At 45.1% G+C, this 23842-nt stretch overlaps 1 protein-coding gene across 1 annotated transcript in view; it reads left to right on the top strand.

The window, feature by feature from the left end:
* AFF3 (ALF transcription elongation factor 3) overlaps positions 1 to 23842 on the top strand; it is a 753993-nt gene that overhangs the window by 51626 nt on the left and 678525 nt on the right. The window lies entirely within an intron of this gene.

Here is a 23842-nt window from a genome sequence, read left to right as displayed (position 1 = left end):
CATTTTCTGTTATGGCATTTGTGGATTCAGGCGCCGCTCTGAACTTAATGGACTTAGAATTTGCCAGACGTTGTGGTTTCCCCTTGCAGCCTTTGCAGAACCCTTCCTTTAAGGGGCATTGATGCTACACCGTTGGCTAAAAATAAACCTCAGTTTTGGACACAGCTGACCATGCGCATGGCGCCAGCCCATCAGGAAGATTGATGTTTTTTGGTGTTGCATAATTTGCATGATGATATTGTGCTGGGTTTTCCATGGTTACAGCTACATAATCCGGTGTTAGATTGGAAATCTATGTCTGTGACTAGTTGGGGTTGTCAGGGGGTTCATGGTCACGTTCCTTTGATGTCAATTTCCTCTTCCCCCTCTTCTGAAATTCCTGAGTTTTTGTCAGATTTCCAGGATGTATTCGATGAGCCCAAATCCAGTTCCCTTCCACCACATAGGGACTGTGATTGTGCTATTGACTTGATTCCAGGTTGTAAGTTCTCTAAGGGCCGACTTTTCAGCCTGTCTGTGCCAGAACATGCCGCCATGCGGAGCTATATTAAGGAGTCTTTGGAGAAGGGGCATATTCGGCCATCTTCTTCACCATTGGGAGCAGGTTTTTTTTTTGTTGCCAAGAAGGATGGCTCCTTGAGACCCTGTATTGCTTATCGCCTCTTGAATAAGATCACGGTCAAATTTCAATACCCGTTGCCTTTGCATACTGATTTGTTTGCTAGGATTAAGGGGGCTAGCTGGTTTACTAAGATTGACCTTCGAGGGGCATATAATCTTATTCGTATTAAGCAGGGTGACGAATGGAAAACTGCATTTAATACGCCCGAAGGCCATTTTGAATACCTTGTGATGCCATTCGGACTCTCTAATGCTCCATCTGTGTTCCAATCCTTCATGCATGATATCTTTCAGAGTTATCTTGATAAATTCATGGTTGTATATTTGGATGATATTTTGATTTTTTCCGATGATTGGGAGTCTCATGTGAAACAGGTCAGGATGGTATTTCCGATCCTCCGTAATAATGCTTTATTTGTGAAGGGGTCAAAGTGCCTCTTTGGAGTGCAGAAGGTTTCTTTTTTGGGCTTCATTTTTTCTCCCGCATCTATAGAAATGGATCCGGTTAAGGTTCAGGCCATTCATGATTGGATTCAGCCCACATCTGTGAAGAGCCTTCAGAAATTCTTGGGCTTTGCTAATTTTTATCGTCGTTTCATTGCCAACTTCTCCAGTGTGGTTAAACCTCTGACCAATTTGACGAAGAAAGGCGCTGATGTGATGAATTGGTCCTCTGCGGCTGTTTCTGCCTTTCAGGAGCTTAAACGCCGATTTACTTCTGCCCCTGTGTTTCGTCAGCCGGATGTTTCTCTTCAATTTCAGGTTGAGGTTGACGCATCTGAGATTGGGGCAGGGGCCGTTTTGTCTCAGAGGAATTCTGATGGTTCCATGATGAAACCGTGTGCCTTCTTTTCTCGGAAGTTTTCGCCTGCGGAACGCAATTATGATGTCGGCAATCGGGAGTTGTTGGCTATGAAGTGGGCATTTGAGGAGTGGCGACATTGGCTTGAGGGGGCCAAGCACCGTATTGTGGTCCTGACCGATCATAAGAATCTGATTTACCTCGAGTCTGCCAAACGGCTGAATCCTAGACAGGCTCGATGTTCCCTGTTTTTCTCCCGTTTTGATTTTGTGGTCTCGTACATTCCTGGTACTAAGAATGTTAATGCGGATACCCTCTCTAGGAGTTTTTTTTCCTGATTCCCCTGGGGTTCTTGAGCCGGTCGGCATTCTGAAGGAAGGGGTGAGTCTTTCTGCCATCTCCCCTGATTTACGACGGGTTCTTCAGGAGTTTCAGGCTGATAAACCTGACCGCTGTCCAGTGGGGAAACTGTTTGTTCTCTGTTGGCTGGCCATCCTGGGATTTTTGGTACCAGAGATTTGGTTGGTAGGTCCTTTTGGTGGCCTTCTTTGTCGCGGGATGTGCGTTCTTTTGTGCAGCCCTGTGGGATTTGTGCGCGGGCTAAGCCTTGCTGTTCCCGCGCTAGTGGGTTGCTTTTGCCTTTGCCGGTCCCTGAGAGACCTTGGACACATATTTCTATGGATTTTATTTCAGATCTTCCGGTTTCCCAGAGGATGTCGGTTATCTGGGTGGGTTGTGACCGGTTTTCTAAGATGGTTCATTTGGTACCTTTGCCTAAATTGCCTTCCTCTTCTGATTCGGTTCCGTTGTTTTTTCAGCATGTGGTTCAATTGCATGGCATTCCGGAGAATATTGTGTCCGATAGAGGTTCCCAGTTTGTTTCTAGGTTTTGGTGGGCCTTTTGTGCTAGGATGGGCATTGATTTGTCTTTTTCTTCCGCATTTCATCCTCAGACAAATGGCCAGACCGAGCGAACTAATCAGACTTTGGAAACTTATTTGAGATGCTTTGTGTCTGCTGATCAGGATGATTGGGTGGCTTTCTTGCCATTGGCCGAGTTTGCCCTTAATAATCGGCCTAGTTCTGCTATCTTGGTTTCGCCTTTTTTTTGTAATTTTGGTTTTCATCCTCGTTTTTCTTCAGGGCAGGTTGAGCCTTCTGATTGTGCTGGTGTGGATTCTGTGGTTGACAGGCTGCAGCAGATTTGGGCTCATGTGGTGGACAATTTGGTGTTGTCTCAGGAGGAGGCTCAACGTTTTGCTAACCGTCGTCGGTGTGTTGGTTCCCGGCTTCGGGTTGGGGATTTGGTCTGGTTGTCTTCCCGTCATGTTCCTATGAGGGTTTCTTCCCCTAAGTTCAAGCCTCGGTTTATTGGTCCTTATAGGATTTCTGAGATTATCAATCCAGTGTCTTTTCGTTTGGCCCTTCCTGCCTCTTTTTCCATCCATCATAATGTGTTCCATAGATGTTTGTTGCGGAAGTATCTGGTGCCCGTTGTTCCCTCTGTTGATTCTCCGGCCCCGGTGATGATTGATGGGGAGTTGGAGTATGTGGTTGAGAAGATTTTGGATTCTCGTTTTTCGAGGCGGAGGCTTCAGCATCTGGTCAAATGGAAGGGTTATGGCCAGGAGGATAATTCTTGGTTTGCAGCCTCCGATGTTCATGCTGACGATTTGGTTCGTGCCTTTCATTTGGCTCATCCTGATCGGCCTGGGGGCTCTGGTGAGGGTTCGGTGACCCCTCCTCAAGGGGGGGGGGTACTGTTGTGAATTCCGCTCTTGGGCTCCCTCCGGTGGTTATGAGTGGTAGTGCTGTGGTAGTTGGATCGCAGCATTTATCAGGTGTACCTATTTTTTGCAATTTGGGCTGGGCTATATAGCCTTGCTTGATCCTTTAGTCAATGCCAGTTGTCCATTGTTTTTGGAGGATTCACTTCCCTTCTGGTCTCTCCTGTTTGCTGTGCTTTTCTTCAAAGATAAGTCCTGGCTTTGTTTTTGCTGTCCACCTGCTGTGGACCTTATAGTTCTGTGCATTTTTATGTTTTTGTCTTGTCCAGCTTAGTCTGTGAAGGATTTTTTGCAGCCTTGCTATTTCTCTGGAGATGCAGATATACCCTCCATGTCTTTAGTCAGATGTGGTGTTTTGTATTTTCTGTGGTGGATATTTTCTAGTGTTTTAATACTGACCGCATAGTACTCTGTTCTATTCTTTCTTTTTAGCTAGTACTAGCTGAAGAGCTCGGCGTTGCCTGGGCATAGTAAATATCTGTGGTTAGTTATAGCACCTCACTTCTCTCATTTTCCCAATCACATCTTTCATTTTCCCCCTCATATCTCTCATTTTCTCCCTCACTCCTCTCATTCCCCCCTAACACTTGTCATTTCGACCTCACATCTGTCATTTTCCGATCACTCCACTATTTTCCCTCACTCCTCTCATTTTGCACTCACACCTTTTCATTTTCACCTCAGTATATACATGTTTTTCATCTACCTTATATATAGTATACACCTGTATGTCATCTCCTGTATATAGTATATACCTGTATGTCATCTCCCCTGTATATATAATATACCTGCTGTGTGTCATCTCCCCTGTATATAGTATATACCTGTATGTCATCTTCTATATATAGTATATACCTGTATGTCATCTCCTCCTGTATATAGTATATACGTGTGTCATCTCCCCTGTATATTGTATATATCTGTGTGTCATCTCCTCCTGTATATAGTATATACCTGTATGTCATCTTCTATATATAGCATATACCTGTATGTCATCTCCTCCTGTATATAGTATATACCTGTAGGTCATCTGCTCCTGTATATAGTATATACCTGTGTGTCATCTCCTCCTGTATATAGTATGTACCTGTATGTCATCTCCTCTATATAGTATATACCTGTGTGTCATCTCTCCTGTATATAGTATATATCTGTGTGTCATCTCCCCTGTATATAGTATATACCTGTGTGTCATCTCCTCCTGTATTAGACCTCGTTCACACGTTATTTGCTCATTATTTTTATCTCATTATTTGTAAGCTAAATTGGCAGCCTGATAAATCCCCAGCCAACAGGAAGCCCTCCCCCTGGCAGTATATATTAGCTCACACATACACATAATAGACAGGTCATGTGACTGACATCTGCCGTATTTCCTATATGGTACATTTGTTGCTCTTGTAGTTTGTCTGCTTATTAATCTAATTTTTATTTTTGAAGGATAATACCAGACTTTTGTGTGTTTTAGGGCGAGTTTCGTTTGTCAAGTTGTGTGTGTTGAGTTGCGTGTGGCGACATGCATGTAGCGACTTTTTTGAGATGAGTTTTGTGTGGCAACATGCGTGTAGCAACTTTTTGTGTGTCGAGTTGCATGTGACAGGTTAGTGTAGCAAGTTGTGTGCAGCAAGTTTTGCGCATGGCGAGTTTTGCGCATGGCGAGTTTTATGTGTGGTGCCTTTTGAGTATGTGCAAGTTGTGTGTGAGGCAACTTTTGCATGTGCTGCAACTTTTGTGCATGTGGCAATTTTTCCGCGTGTGCAAGTTTTGCGTGTGGCGAGTTTTCCATGAGGTGAGTTTTGCACTTGTGACGAGTTTTGCGTGAGCCTAGTTTTTGCATGTGGCGAGTTCTGCGCGTGGTGAGTTTTGAGCGGCGACTTTTGTGTTTCGACTTTAATGTGGCGAGGTTGGTGTATGTGTGGTGAAATGTGTGCTGAGGGTGGTATATGTGTTCAAGCACGTGGTAGTGTGTGGCGCATTTTGTGCGTGTTCATATCCCCGTGTGTGGTGAGTATCCCATGTCGGGGCCCCACCTTAGCAACTGTATGGTATATACTCTTTGGCGCCATCGCTCTCATTCTTTAAGTCCCCCTTGTTCACATCTGGCAGCTGTCAATTTGCCTCCAACACTTTTCCTTTCACTTTTCCCCATTATGTAGATAGGGGCAAAATTGTTTGGTGAATTGGAAAGCGCGGGGTTAAAATTTCACCTCACAACATAGCCTATGATGCTCTCAGGGTCCATACGTGTGACTGTGCAAAATTTTGTGGCTGTAGCTGCGACGCCTCCAACACTTTTCCTTTTACTTTTTTCCCCATTATGTAGATAGGGGCAAAATTGTTTGGTGAATTGGAACGCGCGGTGTTAAAATTTCGCCTCACAACATAGCCTATGATGCTCTCGGGGTCCAGACGTGTGACTGTGCAAAATTTTGTGGCTGTAGCTGCGACGGTGCAGAAGCCAATCCCGGACATACATACATATACAGACACACACACACACACACATTCAGCTTTATATAGGGTGGAGCGCGGTAATTTACTTTTTTGCACTGCATGCTGTGGCGGCACTGTCGGTCGAAGAGAGGGGAGAGTGGGTGTGGCTTACAGTGGCTGATGGGAGATTTGTATTCCTCTGCCTTTCAGTTGCCATCATGCAGTGGACACGTGAGGAGAGGTCATTTTGTGTTGAAGCGTATTTTTCAAATGCCCACTCGATCATTGCAGTGCAGCGTGCTTTTCGTTTACAATTCGCTGTTCCTCCACGCGGACGTGTTCCTGGACGGCAATCAATTGTAAATTGGGTGAATGCATTCAGAACAGCAGGGAATGTGTCATGTGTACGATGGGGACCTGAGAGAAGGATTACAACACCACAAAACATCGAGAGAGTTAGAGCAGCAGTACTGCAATCTCCGAAACGCTCTGCTCGGAAGCAATCATTTGCTCTTGGCATTTCAAGACGTTCTCTCCACCGGATTCTTCATGATGAACTGAATTTTCACCCGTATAAAATGTGCGTGGTCTTAACATTTGTCAGCATGGGACTATTTGACACGGCGGACCTCTTGTGAAGACATGTTAGCAACGATACCCCGTGATGCAATTGTGTTTTTTTCTGATGAGGCACATTTTCACCTCAGTGGGTGTGTAAACAAACAAAATATGCGTTACTGGAGTGAAACAAACCCCAGAGAAGTTCACGAGAGACCTCTGCATTCGGACCGCGTCACTGTGTGGTGCGCCATATCACGAGTAGGCATCATTGGTCCTTACTTTTTTCAGGATAATGGTCGTGCCATAACTGTGAACTCCGAACGGTACTTGTCTATGATACAGTATTATTTTCAGCCGGCTCTTGAGGCAATGGAACTAGAGGATACATGGTTCCAACAGGATGGTGCCACTGCACACACAGCGAGGGTTACCATGAATTGTTTGAGGCAAATGTTTCCTGGACGGCTTATCTCTTTGAGGGGAGATGTGAACTGGCCAGCACGCTCACCAGATTTAGCCCCATGCGATTTTTTCCTTTGGGGTTACCTGAAGTCTAAGGTGTATATCAACCGTCCCAACACCTTGGAAGACCTAAGGAACAATATTGAAGCTGAAATTGGCAGAATACCAGTGGACATGCTTGTTAGAGTTCATGAAAACTTCAGAAAACGTATGCAGCAGTGTGTGGATAGCGAAGGTCGACATTTGCCAGATACACTATTTAAAACCATGTAATTTAAAAATTCCATTACTGTTCAGTATAATTAAAATATAAAATAAATTTTTCTAATGATCATAATTTTTTTATTTCATTGCCAAATCAGCAAATTACCGCGCTCCACCCTGTATATTAGATGGCCTCCTATGCTAAATCCTGATTTCATTTCTGCGTATGTTATTTCCCTCTCCTCTCACAGTCAATATTTGTGGGGGGCTGTCTATCCTTTGGGGATTTTCTCTGAGGCAAGATAGGTTTCCTGTTTTTGTCTTTAGGGGTAGTTAGTTCTTAGGCTGTGTCGAGGGGTCTAGGGAGTGTTAGGTACCTCCCACGGCTACTTCTAGTTGCGCTGTTAAGTTCAGGGTTTGCGGTCAGTACAGGTGCCACCTTCTTCAGAGTACGTCTCATGCTGCTCCAAGGCCACCAGTTCATAACACGCAGGTCACCATACGGCCGGAAGGAGACTTCTGGGTGAGAACAGCCCCGGCATCAGAGGAAGAGGCACCGCCAAAATGAATTGCTTATTGTTGTCCAGTCAGTGCATCACAAGAGCGGAGGTGAAGGTCTGTTTTATGGAGAAAAAGGCGCTTTCAGCCTCCAGAGTCCAAACCCTGTGGTTGGCACCCTTGCAGTTCAGGGCAGAGATTGGAGTGGTCTGAGAGGAATTGTAATTAGCAAATCCGAGGAACTCCTGGATTGCCTTCAGTTCGTCTGGATAAAGCCACTAACAGCAGATACTTTCTTGAGGTCCATCCTTAGTCCTGTCTCAGAAATGAGGTACCCAAGGAGTGGAAGAAAGGTTTGCTCGAAGACACATTTTTCAAACTTGCCATACAAAAGGTTCTTCCTGTAGAACCTGGCAAACATTCCTCCTTTGTGTGGGCAGATCGGGAGAGTACACCAATTGTTGTCAAAGTAAACTACCACACACAAGTAGAGAAGGTCCCGTAGGATATCATTCACCAGTTCTTGGAAGACTGCAGGAGCATTACAGAGCCCAAACAAACGACATTACACGATATTCATAATGGCCATCCCCAGTGTTAAGGTCTGTCTTCCATTCACCCCTCTGGGGTATTCGGATCAGGTTATACACCTCCCGCAGGTCAAGTTTGGTAAACACTCTGGAACCTTTGAGATGATCACACAGCTTTGATTTAAGAGGCAGAGGATATTTATTTTTGATTGTTATCAGATTAAGACTGTATAGTCTACAAGGGCGAAGTGAGCTGTCCTTTTTCTTTTCAAAGAATCCTGCTCCAGCCAGGAAGGAAGACTTCTGGATAAATTCCGTGGGTAGGTTCTGTTTGATGTAATCGGACATGGCTCGGGTCTCAGCCTGGGAGAGAGGGTAGACAGGGCCTGGTAGAGGAGAATAGCCTGGAAGGAGGTCTGTAAAAGTAGTGGACAACCTCTGTAAATCACAAGTGGTTGTGAATTCCTGCTTTATGAAAGCAGAAAAACAGACTCTAAATTACAAACACAAACAGTGCCTGACAGACACTTCATTACAATGGGATCAATTAGGTTTCTGCCATCATGTCTTCATGTTACCATAAAAAATAACATAGAATGCTGTTCAATGCAAAATCTCATGTGAACATATATATGAACAAAGCTTTTAAAGGAACATGTTGGCGTTCCTGTGCCTTAACCTCACACTCCACTTAACTGGTGCGAGGTTAAGGCACAGGAACGCCAACATGAGCACCGGTAAGGTCCACCACATGCACTATGCACCTTAATACTTATTGGATCCCACAGAGATTGTGATATGGAAACTGTATAGGTATTGTACCTTTAACAGGGATCATTTTTTGTTTCAAGCACTCTTGCATGGTGCACTTTATACCTGGATTACAGGAATTGTTATATAGGGACTTTATTGGTATTATACTGTATATATCAAGCACTCTGCATCTTATACCGGAGCAATAGAAATTGTTATACAGGGACCTCATTGGTATTATACCGTATACATTGTAAATCCAAAACAAACCACCCAACCCCCCCCCCTCCCTCCCCTTTCCCCCCCTTTTTTGTCTATTGTTACTAATATGGTGCATTGCATACTTTAATTACTTTTAAAAGCACCGTTATATTGTTCCCCTTTTTTTCTTTCCTTCTCCCCCCTCTCTCTTGTTTTAGTGGTGGTCTCTTGTTGTTGCTCATGTTTATACAAATATATTATTAGTAGACAAGGACATAATAATATTTATTATACATTAGATATACTACTACAAATGATCCTTGTGTAGAATTATTATAGATCTATTACTATATATTTTTTGTGCCTCCTCTGTTTTTCTGTGTCTTGTTTGTTAGTGTCTTTATATTATTCAATAAAATATTTGGTTTTATAAATTTTGTGTTATTGGTTATATTTTCAAGTAGTTTTGTTTCAGTTATATGCTTGTGTTTCTACTTGGAACAAAAGAGTAATTGGGTCAGAATCTTCTCCTTGGTTTTTTGGTAAAACAGAATCTCAATTTGCAGACACTGTGTTTCGGGGGTACTGCCCCTTGTCAGTGCAAACTGGAGATCTGGTTTGACTGATTGAAAGGCGTCTGACCGGGATCCAAGAAGTATCGTTTCTCCTTGCGGAGAGTGATTTTATCACTATGCAAATTTGTCTTTTTAAGTACACTGCTGGATGTATCAGTGCACATGCAGTCCATGTCTGCTCTGCTATTCACTGCCCAGCAATGTCCTCCCGCTGATTTATTGACTATGTAGACAGGGTCTGGTATGTGATTTTGTTAGTTTGGGCAGACATATCTCTGCTACAGTACATTGGACAGACACGTCTCCATTGCATTCACCTCTGAACGCTAATTGTATCATAGACATATACAACACAGCAAACTTTAGTGTAGAGGCTTTTCCTGACTAGTAGCACAGTGCTCTGTAAATACGATAACAGTATTTTCTCTACTGTCAGTCAACCAGCGGAAGGTGTCTTTGGATAGTGAGCAGAGCAGAGGAAAAAGGGATTGCAAGTAGACTGATAAACCCAGCAGTGCACTTGCAGCCGAATATACATAGAGATAAAGCAAAGATTTCTTGATAATGACACAACAGATCTGGAACATCCAGATGCCTGTTTAGATCAAGTGGATGTGAAGATAGTAACCTTTGCTCTTTATCTTCATCTGTTTCCTAACATAAGTGCTTATACCTTGACTGTCCTTGTTTAGCCCATTAATCATTTATGACTAGAGTTGAGCGACCTTGACCTTTTTAGAGTCGAGCCGGGTTTCGCGAAACCCGACTATCTCAAAAGTCGGGTCGAGTGAAATCGGCCGATTATGACGTAAAGTCGGGATCGACCGAAACACGAAACCCAATGCAAGTCAATGGGGCAGCATAGTCGGCAGTGAGTGGGGGCCAGGAAAACACCTAGAGTGCCCATTTTAATGTCAAAACCATCCATTCTTCTTAATGAAGCTTGTCAAGCGTAATTTACCTTATAATAATTGGAAGGCATTTGAAATTGGGGGTCATTTGGCTAAAGTTGTGTGGGGTAGGGCTGGTTCAAGTAATTAGTGGGCCCAGGAAATCTGGACCACGTCACGGCAGTGGAGCAGGGAGAGGTAATTATTTCAACTTTGCAAGTGCTGTGATCCTGAGCAAGCAGGGGGGGCCCACTTGTTGGCATTGGCACTGGCACAGGGCCCCTCAAAGTACAGCGGTGTGTTTGCACGGTGGGGGCGCCTCCCACCGGCAGCAACACTTTTGCGTACTATGAGAGGCCCTGTGCCAGTGACGTCGCCAACTAGTATTCCTCCCCCCACCTGATGAAGGAACCTGCACTTTCATCTGCACCTTCCTCTTTGTCCCCGTGTAAGATGGTATGCGGGAAGAGCAACCTGACTTTCAGCAGGGTCACAATGTTGTTGTGTAGCATGCACGGGGAATGTTGCGTTATGGGTCAATGTACCAGCAGACTCATCTATCACTGGCTGGGCAATGGGCACGATGAAGTGGAAACACAGATATAGGCCCAAAGAATAAAGTGGGCTAAATGCAGTTCAAAATTGGTAACACAGAAATAACCAGGGGGCATTGCAGTGGAGGACAACTGGAATGAGAGGCTGACACAGAGAGTAGGGCCAAATCAGTAAGTAGTCGAAATGCAGTTCAAAATTGGCAACCGTAGTAAACAGGCGGCACAGCTTTGTTCAGTGGAGGAGAACAGCAAGGAGTGGCAGACATCGATAGTAGGCCCCAACCCAACTAGTAGGCCAAATGCAGTCTAACATTAACAACTACTTAACGAGAGCCTGAAAATGGAATTTCAGGACAGGAAACCAGGAGAACAGCAAGGAGTGGCAGACACCGATAGTAGGCCCCAAACCAACTAGTACGCCAAATGCAGTTGTTCCATTTAACCACAATTTAATGAGAGCCTGAAGATAGAAGCTCAGGAAAGGCAACCTGGGGAACACCTTGGAGTGTAACACACCATCTCTCTCCACCCCATACCCATTTTGTAGGCCTAATGCAGTGTACTTTTCTACAACTACTAAACGAGAGTCGGAAGACCGAAGCAATGGCAAGGAAACCTGGGGAACACCTTGGAGTGTAACACACCATCTCTCTCCACCCCATACCCAATTTGTAGGCCTAATGCAGTGTAGTTTCCAAGAACTACTAAACGAGAGCCGGAAGATCGAAGCTCAGGAAAGGCAACCTGGGGAACACCTTGGAGTGTAACACACCCTCTCTCTACACCCCATACCCAATTTGAAGGCCTAATGCAGTGTAGTTTCCAAGAACTACTAAACGAGAGCCGGAAGATCGAAGCTCAGGAAAGGCAACCTGGGGAACACCTTGGAGTGGAACACACCATCTCTCTACACCCCATACCCAATTTGAAGGCCTAATGCAGCGTAGTTTCCAACAACTACTAAACGAGAGCCGGAAGATCGAAGCTCAGGAAAGGCAACCTGGGGAACACCTTGGAGTGTAACAAACCCTCTCTCTACACCCCATACCCAATTTGTAGGCCTAATGCAGCGTAGTTTCCGACAACTACTAAACGAGAGCATGAAGATCGAAGCTCAGGAAAGGCAACCTGGGGAACACCTTGGAGTGTAACACACCCTCTCTCTACACCCCATACCCAATTTGAAGGCCTAATGCAGTGTAGTTTCCAAGAACTACTAAACGAGAGCCGGAAGATCGAAGCTCAGGAAAGGCAACCTGGGGAACACCTTGGAGTGGAACACACCATCTCTCTACACCCCATACCCAATTTGAAGGCCTAATGCAGCGTAGTTTCCAACAACTACTAAACGAGAGCCGGAAGATCGAAGCTCAGGAAAGGCAACCTGGGGAACACCTTGGAGTGTAACACAACGTCTCTCTACACCACGGAAGGGCTGATTCTTAGGAAGGAAGGCTGTTGGAAATAAGCATTGCGCGTCCGAGGGTGATTATATTCTTATTAGGTATATACTCACCCTCGGACGCGCCCTGCTTCTTTATTTGGAATGAATGTTTATTTGCAATGTGGTGTTGACTTTCTCTATTATTTTGGTAATTAATGATTTTATTATTTTCATTGTTTTGCATCTTCCCGGCAATAATATAAAGAAGACGCGACAGGACAACACTCGGTGGATGCCATATCTGTGTTTTCAATTTAAAAAACCTTTCAGTTAACTACTTGCAGGAGAAAGTAATTGTAGCTGGTGGCCATTTTTAGTACTGTACCAGATTTTAGTTGTGTGTTTGTTTTTAATGTTAAAATGTCTGCATTTGATATCTCTCCAGTATTTTCTTTTTTGTAAGCAAAATACTTATTTTTATATTTTCTGATGTTGGTTCCAGGGGTACACGGGCAGCAGTGCCCTGGTCAGTGTAGTAGTAGTTGAAAGAATGGACCGCAGACAGGCATCGAAGGCCTAAAATAATAACACATGGCTGTAGGCAATTTTAAATTGGTTCCAGGGGTACACGGGCAGCAGTGGTGTGGTCAGTGGAGGCCTAGTGGAAGGAGTGACCGCAGACAGGCATCGAAGGCCTAAAATAATAACACATGGCTGTAGGCAATTTTAAATTGGTTCCAGGGGTACACGGGCAGCAGTGGTGTGGTCAGTGGAGGCCTAGTGGAAGGAGTGACCGCAGACAGGCATCGAAGGCCTAAAATAATAACACATGGCTGTAGGCAATTTTAAATTGGTTCCAGGGGTACACGGGCAGCAGTGCCCTGGTCAGTGTAGTAGTAGTTGAAAGAATGGACCGCAGACAGGCATCGAAGGCCTAAAATAAAAAAATTGGGCTGGCTGTAGGCAATTTTAAATTGGTTCCAGGGGTACACGGGCAGCAGTGGTGTGGTCAGTGGAGGCCTAGTGGAAGGAGTGACCGCAGACAGGCATCGAAGGCCTAAAATAATAACACATGGCTGTAGGGCAATTTTAAATTGGTTCCAGGGGTACACGGGCAGCAGTGCCCTGGTCAGTGTAGTAGTAGTTGAAAGAATGGGCCGCAGACAGGCATCGAAGGCCTAAAATAAAAAAATTGGGCTGGCTGTAGGCAATTTTAAATTGGTTCCAGGGGTACACGGGCAGCAGTGGTGTGGTCAGTGGAGGCCTAGTGGAAGGAGTGACCGCAGACAGGCATCGAAGGCCTAAAATAATAACACATGGCTCTAGGCAATTTTAAATTGGTTCCAGGGGTACACGGGCAGCAGTGGTGTGGTCAGTGGAGGCCTAGTGGAAGGAGTGACCGCAGACAGGCATCGAAGGCCTAAAATAATAACACATGGCTGTAGGCAATTTTAAATTGGTTCCAGGGGTACACGGGCAGCAGTGCCCTGGTCAGTGTAGTAGTAGTTGAAAGAATGGACCGCAGACAGGCATCGAAGGCCTAAAATAAAAAAATTGGGCTGGCTGTAGGCAATTTTAAATTGGTTCCAGGGGTACACGGGCAGCAGTGCCCTGGTCAGTGTAGTAGTAGTTGAAAGAATGGACCGCAGACAGGCATCGAAGGCCTAAAATAAAAAAATTGGGCTGGCTGTAGGCAATTTTAAATTGGTTCCAGGGGTACACTGGCAGCAGTGGTGTGGTCAGTAGAGGCCTAGTGGAAGGAGTGACCGCAGACAGGCATCGAAGGCCTAAAATAATAACACATGGCTGTAGGCAATTTTAAATTGGTTCCAGGGGTACACGGGCAGCAGTGGTGTGGTCAGTGGAGGCCTAGTGAAAGGAGTGACCACAGACAGGCATCGAAGGCCTAACATAACAAAAATGTCAATACAATGGTATTGTCAGTGGCAGGCATTGAAGGATGTCAGCGCATAGACTAAACATTGGTGGAGCTGTGAGATAATTTTGCAAGTGGTAGAGCACTGTTTGAGCTGGGGTGGGGGAAAACTGTCTTGTGGCCGGCGGTACAGGCCCAGGGCCCCTCATATTACAACGGTGTGTCTGACGTTGGGTGCGCACCACCACCGCCAGAGACACTTTATTGTACTAGGAGGGACCCAGTGGCAGTGCCGTCGACCAAAAGCGGGCTCACCCACCTCTTCAGACAAACTGCACTCTCACGGGTGCTGTCTCCAAGTGTCGATACCACGGCCCCGTGTGGGGAGTTTGGCCATTTAGTGAGGTGTAAACATGTCGTATGCTGGACAATCAGGTGCTAAAATTACGAGATTGGAAAAGGCATTCAGAATAGTCCACAGGCAAGACCTTTTCATAGGAAAGTTAGGTGTCAGCCGGGCAAGGTGGGGCAAAAGATTTCGAAATCCAGTTGTGGTTCATTTTAATGAAGGTTAGATCATCTACATTTTGGGTAGCCAGACGAGTCCTTTTTTCTGTTAGTATTGAACCTGCAGCACTGAATACTCTTTCTGATAGGACACTAGCTGCCGGGCAAGCAAGCTCCTGCAATGCATATTCTGCCAATTCTGGCCAGGTGTCTAATTTTGATGCCCAGTAATCAAATGGGAATGACGGTTGAGGGAGAACATCGATAAGGGATGAAAAATAGTTTGTAACCATACTGGACAAATGTTGTCTCCTGTCACTTTGAATTGATGCTGCAGTACCTGTCCTGTCTGCGGTCATAGCAAAATCACTCCACAACCTGGTCAGAAAACCCCTCTGGCCAACGCCACTTCTGATTTCTGCCCCTCTAACTCCTCTGGTCTGCTGGCCCCTGCAGCTCGTGTGAGAACGATCACGGGCGCTGTGTGCAGGGAATGCCAGAAGCAAACGGTCAACAAGAGTTGATTGTTTGGTTGCTAATATTAGTTCCAAGTTCTCATGTGGCATTATATTTTGCAATTTGCCTTTATAGCGAGGATCAAGGAGGCAGGCCAACCAGTAATCGTCATCATTCATCATTTTAGTTATGCGTGTGTCCCTTTTGAGGATACGTAAGGCATAATCCGCCATGTGGGCCAAAGTTCCAGTTCTCAAATCTGCGGTTGTGCTTGGTTGAGGGGCAGTTTCAGGCAAATCCACGTCACTTGTGTCCCTCAAAAAACCAGAACCCGGCCTTGCCGCGCCACCAATTTCCAGTGGCCCCGGAAAAGCTTCCTCATTAAAAATATAATCATCCCCATCATCCTCCTCGTCCTCCTCCTCCTCTTCGCCCGCTACCTCGTCCTGTACACTGCCCTGGCCAGACAATGGCTGACTGTCATCAAGGCTTTCCTCTTCCTCAGCTGCAGACGCCTGATCCTTTATGTGCGTCAAACTTTGCATCAGCAGACGCATTAGGGGGATGCTCATGCTTATTATGGCGTTGTCTGCACTAACCAGCCGTGTGCATTCCTCAAAACACTGAAGGACTTGACACATGTCTTGAATCTTCGACCACTGCACACCTGACAACTCCATGTCTGCCATCCTACTGCCTGCCCGTGTATGTGTATCCTCCCACAAAAACATAACAGCCCGCCTCTGTTCACACAGTCTCTGAAGCATGTGCAGTGTTGAGTTCCACCTTGTTGCAACGTCTATGATTAGGCGATGCTGGGGAAGGTTCAAAGAACGCTGATAGGTCTGCATACGGCTGGAGTGTACGGGCGAACGGCGGATATGTGAGCAAAGTCCACGCACTTTGAGGAGCAGGTCGGATAACCCCGGATAACTTTTCAGGAAGCACTGCACCACCAGGTTTAAGGTGTGAGCCAGGCAAGGAATGTGTTTCAGTTGGGAAAGGGAGATGGCAGCCATGAAATTCCTTCCGTTATCACTCACTACCTTGCCTGCCTCAAGATCTACAGTGCCCAGCCACGACTGCGTTTCTTTCTGCAAGAACTCGGACAGAACTTCCGCGGTGTGTCTGTTGTCGCCCAAACACTTCATAGCCAATACAGCCTGCTGACGTTTGCCAGTAGCTGCCCCATAATGGGAGACCTGGTGTGAAACAGTGGCAGCTGCGGATGGAGTGGTTGTGCGACTGCGGTCTGTGGACGAGCTCTCGCTTCTGCAGGAGGACGAAGAGGAGGAGGAGGGGGTGCGAACGGCTACAGCCAATTGTTTCCTAGACCGTGGGCTAGGCAGAACTGTCCCAAACTTGCTGTCCCCTGTGGACCCTGCATCCACCACATTTACCCAGTGTGCCGTGATGGACACGTAACGTCCCTGGCCATGCCTACTGGTCCATGCATCTGTTGTCAGGTGCACCTTTGTGCTCACAGATTGCCTGAGTGCATGGACGATGCGCTCTTTAACATGCTGGTGGAGGGCTGGGATGGCTTTTCTGGAAAAAAAGTGTCGACTGGGTAGCTCGTAGCGTGGTACAGCGTAGTCCATCAGGGCTTTGAAAGCTTTGCTTTCAACTAACCGGTAGGGCATAATCTCTAACGAGATTAGTCTAGCTATGTGTGCGTTCAAACCCTGTGTACGCGGATGCGAGGCTAAGTACTTCCTTTTTCTAACCATAGTCTCATGTAGGGTGAGCTGGACTGGAGAGCTGGAGATCGTGGAACTAGCGGGGGTGCCGGTGGACATGGCAGACTGAGAGACGGTGGGAGATGGTATTGTTGCCACCGGTGCCCTAGATGCAGTGTTTCCTACTACGAAACTGGTGATTCCCTGACCCTGACGGCTTTGGCCTGGCAAAGAAACCTGCACAGATACTGCAGGTGGTGCGGAAAATGGTGGCCCTACACTGCCGGAAGGGATGTTGCGTTGCTGACTAGCTTCATTGGCCGAGGGTGCTACAACCTTAAGGGACGTTTGGTAGTTAGTCCAGGCTTGCAAATGCATGGTGGTTAAATGTCTATGCATGCAACTTGTATTGAGACTTTTCAGATTCTGTCCTCTGCTTAAGGTAGTTGAACATTTTTGACAGATGACTTTGCGCTGATCAATTGGATGTTGTTTAAAAAAATGCCAGACTGCACTCTTTCTAGCATCGGATACCTTTTCAGGCATTGCAGACTGAGCTTTAACCGGATGGCCACGCTGTCCTCCAACAGGTTTTAGCTTTGCCACGCGTTTTGGGCAAGATACGGGCCCGGCAGATGGAACCTGTTGCGATGTTGATGCCTGCTGCGGCCCCTCCTCCTCCGCTTCAGAACTGCTGCCGCCTGCACCCTGTTCCCCCAATGGCTGCCAATCGGGGTCAAGAACTGGGTCATCTATTACCTCTTCTTGTAGCTCGTGTGCAACTTCGTCTGTGTCACCGTGTCGGTCGGTGGTATAGCGTTCGTGATGGGGCAACATAGTCTCATCAGGGTCTGATTCTTGATCAGCACCCTGCGATGGCAATGTTGTGGTCTGAGTCAAAGGACCAGGAAAGTAGTCTGGCTGTGGCTGTGCATCAGTGCACTCCATGTCAGATTCAACTTGTAATGGGCATGGACTGTTAACTGCTTCACTTTCTAAGCCAGGGACGGTATGTGTAAAGAGCTCCATGGAGTAACCCGTTGTGTCGCCTGCTGCATTCTTCTCTGTTGTTGTTTTTGCTGAAGAGGACAAGGAAGCGACTTGTCCCTGACCGTGAACATCCACTAACGACGCGTTGCTTTGACATTTACCAGTTTCACGAGAGGAGGCAAAAGAGCTAGAGGCTGAGTCAGCAAGATAAGCCAAAACTTGCTCTTGCTGCTCCGGCTTTAAAAGCGGTTTTCCTACTCCCAGAAAAGGGAGCGTTCGAGGCCTTGTGTAGCCAGACGACGAACCTGGCTCCACAGCTCCAGACTTAGGTGCAATATTTTTTTTCCCACGACCAGCTGATGCTCCACCACTACCACTACCCTCATTACCAGCTGACAATGAACGCCCCCGGCCACGACCTCTTCCACTAGACTTCCTCATTGTTTTAAAAACGTTACCAAACGAACGGTATTTGTTGCTGTCACACAACTTACACGGTGAGCTATAACTTCAGTATGATTTAGCTACCCCTTTACAGGTGGGTGAGACCACAACGAAAATCAGCCACAATGTTACACACTCTGTTGTTGTTGGCAACAAATGAGATGGCACACACGCAGGACTGTCACTGAAGCGCAAATGTAAATATTTATCTCCCACTGATTTGTGTTTGTTTTTTTTAAAAGGGAGACTTCAGAAAAAAAAAAAATTAAAAAAAAATTATTTTTTACAGAAGAATTTATAAAACAAATAAAATGAAATGATTGTTTCAGGGAGAATTTAGGAAAAAAAAAAAAAAAAGGGTTTGTAGGGCCCACTGAGTGAGAGAGGACGCACACAGGAGTCAGGAGTGGCACAAAAGCCCAGAGGCCAATATTAATCTCCCACCGATTGATTTAGTTATTTTTTTTGGTAGATTTTGGAACCCAAATCAAGCAAAAAAATTAATAGGCTTTCTATGGCCCACAATTGGGGAGAGAGAGATGGCACACCCAGGAGTCAAGACTGGCACACAAGCAGAAGGGGCAATATGAATCTCCCACAGATTTTTTTTTTTTTTTTTTTTTTCAGGGAGACTTGAGAGAAAAAAAAACACAAAAAAAATGATTTTTTTCAGGAATAATTTAGAAACCAAAGAAAATAAAATGATTGTTTCAGGGAGAATTTAGAAAACAAAACAAAAAATAGGCTTTCTAGGGCCCACTGAGTGACAGATGACGCACACAGGAGTCAGGAGTGGCACACAAGCCCAGAGGCCAATATTAATCTCCCACTGATTGATTTAGTGATTTTTTTTGGTAGATTTTGGAACCCAAATCAAGCAAAAAAATTAATAGGCTTTCTATGGCCCACAATTGGGGAGAGAGAGAGAGATGGCACACCCAGGAGTCAAGACTGGCACACAAGCAGAAGGGGCAATATGAATCTCCCACAGATTTTTTTTTTTTTTTTTTTCAGGGAGACTTGAGAGAAAAAAAAATACAAAAAAAATGATTTTTTTCAGGAATAATTTAGAAACCAAAGAAAATAAAATGATTGTTTCAGGGAGAATTTAGAAAACAAATAAAACAAAAAATAGGCTTTCTAGGGCCCACTGAGTGACAGATGACGCACACAGGAGTCAGGAGTGGCACACAAGCCCAGAGGCCAATATTAATCTCCCACTGATTGATTTAGTGATTTTTTTTGGTAGATTTTGGAACCCAAATCAAGCAAAAAAATTAATAGGCTTTCTATGGCCCACAATTGGGGAGAGAGAGAGAGATGGCACACCCAGGAGTCAAGACTGGCACACAAGCAGAAGGGGCAATATGAATCTCCCACAGATTTTTTTTTTTTTTTTTCAGGGAGACTTGAGAGAAAAAAAAATACAAAAAAAATGATTTTTTTCAGGAATAATTTAGAAACCAAAGAAAATAAAATGATTGTTTCAGGGAGAATTTAGAAAACAAATAAAACAAAAAATAGGCTTTCTAGGGCCCACTGAGTGACAGATGACGCACACAGGAGTCAGGAGTGGCACACAAGCCCAGAGGCCAATATTAATCTCCCACTGATTGATTTAGTGATTTTTTTTGGTAGATTTTGGAACCCAAATCAAGCAAAAAAATTAATAGGCTTTCTATGGCCCACTATTTGTGAGAGAGATGGCACGCTCAGGACTGGCACACAAGCCCAGAGGCCAATATTAATCTCCCATTTTTTTTTTTTTCCATGGAAAATTTATAAACCCAATAAAAAAAATAATAATAAATAGGCTTTCTATGGCCCACTATCTGAGAGAGAGAGATGGCACGCTTAGGACTGGCACACAAGCCCAAAGGCCAATATTAATCTCCCACTGATTGATTTAATGATTTTTTCAGGTAGAATTTAGAACCCAAATCAAGCAAAAAAATTAATAGGCTTTCTATGGCCCACTGAGTGAGAGATGGCACACACAGGAGTAAGGAGTGGCACACAAGCCCTGAGGCCAATATTTTTCTCCCACTGATTGATTGATTGATTTTTTCAGGTAGAATTATGAACCCAAATCAACCAAAAAAATAAATAGGCTTTCTATGGCCCACTATTTGTGAGAGAGATGGCATGCTCAGGACTGGCACACAAGCCCAGAGGCCAATATTAATCTCCCATTTTTTTTTTTTTCCAGGGAAAATTTATAAACCCAATAAAAAAAATAATAATAAATAGGCTTTCTATGGCCCACTATCTGAGAGAGAGAGATGGCACGCTTAGGACTGGCACACAAGCCCAAAGGCCAATATTAATCTCCCACTGATTGATTGATTGATTGATTTTTTCAGGTAGAATTATGAACCCAAATCAACCAAAAAAATAAATAGGCTTTCTATGACCCACTATTTGTGAGAGAGATGGCACGCTCAGGACTGGCACACAAGCCCAGAGGCCAATATTAATCTCCCACTTTTTTTTTTTTTCCAGGGAAAATTTATAAACCCAATAAAATAATAAAAAAATAGGCTTTCTATGGCCCACTATCTGAGAGAGATGGCACGCTTAGGACTGGCACACAAGCCCAAAGGCCAATATTAATCTCCCACTGATTGATTTATTGATTTTTTCAGGTAGAATTTAGAATCCAAATCAAGCAAAAAAATTAATAGGCTTTCTATGGCCCACTGAGTGAGAGATGGCACACACAGGAGTAAGGAGTGGCACACAAGCCCTGAGGCCAATATTTTTCTCCCACTGATTGATGTTGTGATTTTTTCTGGTAGATTTTGGAACCCAAATCAAGCAAAAAAATAAATAGGCTTTCTATGGCCCACTGAGTGAGAGATGACACAGACAGAGATGGCACTCTAGCAGAAATGTCAATCTTAATCTCCCACAAAAAAAAAAAAGGAACTGTCCTTCAATTACTATCTCCCTGCAGTAATCTCAGCCAGGTATGGCAGGCAGCAATAAGGAGTGGACTGATGCACAAATTAAATAAAAAGTGTGGACAAACAAACAAGATAGCTGTGCAGAAAGGAAGGAACAAGAGGATTTGTGCTTTGAAAAAAGCAGTTAGTTTGCACAGCGGCGTACACACAGCAATGCAGCTATCAGGGAGCCTTCTAGGGCAGCCCAATGAGCTACAGCACTGAGGAAAAAAAAAAAAAAGGAGCTTCCACTGTCCCTGCACACCGAAGGTGGTGTTGGGCAGTGGAAATCGCTACAGCACAAGCGGTTTTGTGGTTAATGGACCCTGCCTAACGCTATCCCATTGTGACACCCAGGAGACCGGGATACCCAGCACCGGACCAATGGAGTCTGTCTCTTGAGGGGGGTGTCACGGGTGGCTTGACCCGGTGCTGTGGCCTCAGGCAATGCACAGTGTAAGGGGTATCATGAGGGGACAGGCACTTACTTGATCAGCAGCAGGTTCTCCCAGCGGTGATGATCCCGATCCTGGATAGATGGCTATTGTCCAAATGAAAGACTGAGGCACTGAAACGTTTAACCAGTTTACTTTAACATAAAAGGATTTACAACCAGTCCTGTCACCGGAGTCTGTATGGGAACTCTGAGTTACTTTGACCCTGCCGGGGTCTTCGCCTCTTATTGTGCGCAATTTCTGTGTGGCCCTGCTGCTGTATGTGAACTGGCTGCCGGCCCAATCTGTCCCCTCCGGGTCCTGGTTCGACGGGCAACCCGAGTCCTTTTATCGGTTTACCCCCTCTGGGAGTACCGCTGAACTCTGTGTCTGTTGCTGCATCCGACCCTAGTGAAGCTGATATCACCTCACGTTTTTCCGGTTGCTGTATTATATATAATGAATACAGCCACGGATCCGGTATCCGTCTTTGCGCCTGTTCTGGGTAGTGATTAATGCTACCCGGTTCTCACAATGTCCTTTTTCTCTATCCCTCTTCTCCTCAGGCCGGTGATTTAGGCCTGGTAACAGTCACAGGGCTGTTAGAGATTCAGCTGTATGACCTCTCACTATCAGCTCCTTGGCCCAACTGCCATTTCTTCTCTCAGACCAGAATGGATCAAGGGGAGTCTCTGGAGCTCCCCCTTCTGGCCGGAGGTGGTAGTGCAGTCTTGCTATTTTAGTATTTGTACTTACTGTCAGTAACTATTTTTGTGGCAAATACCCCTAGGGGTGCCACATTCCCCCTTCGTTAAGAACAGTACTCCGGGACTGTGGGACAATAACATTTTGAAATAACAATTAATATGTACAGAGTCTTAAAAATGAAAAGTTACAAAAACCACTCAAGGAAACAAAAATAGAGTTCTGTAAAAAGTCACTTCAAATAGCGTCCATTAGTACAGTTCTATCCTTGAAGGTATTAGGAACGGCACTGTACTTAGTGTCCAGGAATTTAGTTCCATTTTTCCAACGGAGTTATCAATATAAAGTCTAAAGAAAGTTCAAAAAGAGCAAAAAGCAAAGTTCAAAAAGCAGTCTTTCCGGAGCTTTGATTTAGTGCCTCCGGGCTGATAAAAAGTTCAAGAATATGCAATAAGTTCATACAGACAAGTCTCTGTAGGCACTGGGCTTAAACGTTGCAGACTGATAGCAATGACTATACTACATTTTCTGTTTAACTATATACGGCATAACATATATACAATTCACATTATGAGCTTTATAGTTGGTAATCTGCATACCTGGCCGGTAATTGACCCTGGGTACTACGCTGTGATCTACGTAATAGCGGTGTCTCTTCATGTGGTGTACTACTGTCTACTGCGGATATAGTATCTGCCCGCTCTGCTAAAGATAATTCCACGACTATGGAGTTGGCAAGTCCACCGTGAATGGGATTACTCTGACCAGGAATCTGTTCTTCCTGGCCTGGAACCTCCTGTAGTACGGGGTCAGCCTCTTCCTGTCTTGGGACTTCTGGTATTGGGTTCGGTGTTGGGTAAAAGGCCACCATGGGAACCACTACTGCACCATGGTATGTTAGTAGGGTTTTGGGAAAGTCTCCTATACAGGTGTGATACACTTCCTCTTCTTTTTCCTTTACTGGTTGAACCTGTATGGGTTGAATAACTTCTGGTTCTGGCTGGACAACGTCTGGCTCTTTCAATGCTTCCGGACATAATTTAAGATTGTCTCTTGACACTAGTACAGATGTTAAGCCTCCGTTTTTGCTAATGAGACACATTTTAGGATTATCCACTCTTGTTGGTAAAACTGTGTAGGGTACGGCTTCCCACTGATTGTCCAGTTTATTGGTTCGACGATTTCTCTTGAGCACTTGGTCACCCGGTCTTAATGGGGTCGCTAGAGCATTCTGGTTGAAAGTTCGCTCTTGTCTTTCTCTAGTTTGCTGAAGGCTTCTTTCCACACTCTCTTGCACTTGGCGATACTGCTTTTGCCGTATGATATCCCAATTGGAGTCTTGAACTTCTGCGTCTGGTTTCAGAATTCCCATTTCTAGATCGATTGGTAATTGGCCGGGTCTTGCACGCATAAGGTAAGCTGGGGTGCAGTTGGAGCTCACCGGGACATGATTATACAGATCCACCAAGTCAGGCAATTTCTCTGGCCATTGATTCCTTTCTGTCTCAGGTAAAGTCTTTAGTAGGTCTATTACAATATGGTTCATCTTCT

Source organism: Ranitomeya imitator, chromosome 3, assembly GCF_032444005.1.
Source record: "Ranitomeya imitator isolate aRanImi1 chromosome 3, aRanImi1.pri, whole genome shotgun sequence".
Lineage (NCBI taxonomy): Eukaryota > Metazoa > Chordata > Amphibia > Anura > Dendrobatidae > Ranitomeya > Ranitomeya imitator.
Note: the sequence above shows the minus strand (reverse complement) of the source record. Positions and strands in the feature narration are given on the sequence as shown.